Below are 3,337 nucleotides of genomic sequence, written 5' to 3'. Positions count from 1 at the left end.
TGGGAAAAAGCTCATGGAGGGCTCAGATTGCATGAGAGGAGAGCACATAGATTGTGCTTCCTTACAGCCAATCAAGGAGTGACACATGTCACATGGTGAGAGGATGGAGGAAAGGGGAAAGATGAGTCAAAAAAGGAGGCTCAAGGGATAAAATCTTCATAAAGACCCTCATAATGACTTGTAAGAGCAATAAAAGGGCTTGGAATAGTCATTTATGGCCTAGTGGGCTTCATAAAGTTTTATGGTTGAGATATTTTGAGGGTGATGAGAGCAATTTCGACTTGGACTTGATTAGGAGGGTTTTAAGCTTGCTTAGGCTTATGCAAATGATTAGAGGATGGATTAGGATGGTTTAGGATTAGCTTAGGGATAGGCAAGTGGATGGCATTTAGTGAGGGTGGGTGAAGGAGGAGATATTTGTTATCTTTGGCTTGAGTTAGCAAGTTTTAACCCATGTTTAGGGAATGTGACAAGGTTAGGAGGGGATTAGGATTAGGGTTAAAGACATTTTCTAGAAGAGTCTAGGCTTTGGATGAGGATGAAGACTTTCTAGAAGAGTCTAGAACTTCCTAGGATAAGATTTTATGAAATAAATAAAGTTTTATTTATTTCAAGGGTTTGGGTTGAGGAGATATTTATTAAAATATTTTTAATAAACATGAGGATTAATATTTAATCTTGATTAAATATTTTGAGTTGGGATTAGGGGTAGGAAATGATGGGATTAGCCTTTAATCAAAATTAAAGAAGGATTAGAAGATTTTGGAAGAGGTTATTGGTCTTAAGGAAATTGGCCATGTTTTGCGCAAAAAATAAATTTTTTATTTATTTTTGGTTTTTTGGTCAATTTATTAATTAAATAATTAATAAAAAAGAAAATAATGTTTAAATAAGATTTAAACATTTTTGGGAGGGATTCTTTAATTAAATATTTTTAATTAAGATAAAGGGATTTAATGGCATACAAATAAATAAATTAATTAAATAATTAATTAATTAATAAATGATGATATCATCAGGAATTTTTTAGAAAATAAAAATACTTTATTTTTTAAAGGTTTTTTAGGTGTCTACATTTTGCCCCTCTTTTATGTGATGCCGCAAATGGCATGGCATCAAAGATAAGAAAATAAGATGCCCAAGGCTAGAGTAGAAGAGGAGAGAATGGACTGCAAGATGCCCCCTCAAGAAGGCGGTGGGGAGAGAAAGCGAGGCTCGACGACTTCTTGAAAAGTACAAGAAATTGAGATGAGCTAAGACACAGATTGGCAAAGAGAAGGAGCTGAATTAGCTCAAACTCTCACTATGGGAGAATGATAAAGGAGAATCAGATGCACAAGAGGAAGCAAGCTTAAGACTTTAGGGAAGGTGGAGGATGAAGGAGCGGAGTGCTATAAAAAGGAATCCAGGATAGGGAGATGGATGAGGGGATTATAAAGCTGATGCAATAGGATTTCAAAGAGTCAGATTGGCGAAAGATGGGTTTCGGAGATCCCTAGGACTAGGATTGTGGATCTCGAAAGATGAGGCTTGGTGGATTGATTTGGATTGGTGGATCCCTAAGACTAAGATTGTGGATCCCTAAAGCTAAAGGTGAGGAGTGATTCAAAGAGATACTGATGCAGAAGCTAGGGTAGGAGAGACAGATGCTGGATATGGATGGGAGATAATGGAGATGAAGGGAAACCATTGAAGCTTTTTGAGCGGGGGGATACTTCAAAGAGAAGTACCACCATGTAGTTGAGCACTAGATTTGCTATAGGACTATTGGTTAATTGCCAAGGTTACCAAGAACATCAAGGCCTTTTCACCGACTATCCAGAGGACTAACGAACTGACTCAAAACAAACACGCAAGGATTGCCCCAGTATCACACATGAATCCCAGAGGAAGTAGTGTGAAAATGACACTGGGTAACCCACAAGTAGAAAAGAAAACAAGCAAAAGACATGATCAAGACATTACGCCCAGATTGCCCCATTTGCAGTATACCATGATATGGGAGATCGTGGCAAATTTGAGGAGGGAACAAAAAGATTGTTTGGAAAAGATACTTCAAGACCCAAAAGGGAAGATTCCAAATCAAAAGAAAGTGAAAATCCAAAAGAGAACTGTTTGCCAACGAGATGGGTAGGACAAGGTACTAACGGACCAAGATCAGACATGAGGAAAGCTATATCCTGCAAGGATCTATCGGAGAGCACCTAAGCGAATGGATCTAGATGAGTGATGCATCTAGAAAGCTAAACTTAGAAAGATAACACTTTGGTGATAGGAAATCTAGCTAAAGGATGCATTGGAATAGCTCACCAAGATGTGCGATGGGTGCAAGATACTGATCAAGGATGAACTGACACGAAAGCTGGATAGATACAATGGTACTAAGCTAAAGAGGATGTACAAGCTGACAGACCAAGATATTTACAAGTTGAAGCTAACCAAGATAGTTACAAGAAGGAAAAAGATCAGGATGACAGGATAGCGGAATGGTTCGATGTTGTGCAAGATGCAAAAGCTAAGGGTGGGGTGATAGCGAAAGATATGGATTTAACAGGATGCGTCCAATGATGATGAGAGATTTTGTGACCAAGGATAGCTAGAGGAGCAGGATGAGATGGCTAGATAGGATGGTGGATAGCTAGGATTATGATGGATATAAAAAGATGACATTGGGTTTGCATGAGGATAGCCTAGAGCTAGATACCAATGACAAGCGAGGATGGACAAGACAAGATCTCCAAGGAATATAGTGCCCCCAATCAGAAGATAACATGCGGAAGGAGGTCTTATGATGGATGTGATAGGATTGAAGCTAGGATGGAAAAAGCTAAAGGGGCTAGGGAGATGGATGATAGCTGGGATGGTTGGCTGAAGATGCAGGAGATAAGTGGATGGTGTGAGATGGAAGATGGAGGGTGGAGGATAGGTGGATAGATTGGAAGATGGAGTTGGATGGCAAGATGTGACCAAAAGAATGAGGATGATAGGCTAAGCTAGGGATGGTTGGATTACGCATGACGCTTGTTTGTCAAGTTTTCATCATGGTACTTGTCCAAGGTGCTTGAATTGCCAAGTTTTCACCAGTGGACGCTTTATTTTTCTTTACTTTTTTTTAAAAACTTTTTGACTTTGGACTTAGCTGGAATGATTTTGGATTTCTTCAGCTATTTTTGGCTCATAGATGTTGGTAGGATGGATGAAAAAGGATTGGATTGAACAAGTGGAATGGTGGGTGGGAGTTTGATAGATAATGGATGCGAAGACATAAGGCTTGTGGGTAAATGGATGAGGAAAATGGAAAGATCATCATTGGCACACACCTTGAGAGGTGATAAAG

The sequence above is a fragment of the Cupressus sempervirens genome, chromosome 2, assembly GCF_028749045.1.
Source record: "Cupressus sempervirens isolate cs-2001-9-10 chromosome 2, ASM2874904v1, whole genome shotgun sequence".
In the NCBI taxonomy this organism is placed as follows: Eukaryota; Viridiplantae; Streptophyta; class Pinopsida; order Cupressales; family Cupressaceae; genus Cupressus; species Cupressus sempervirens.
This window is presented reverse-complemented; position numbering follows the sequence as displayed.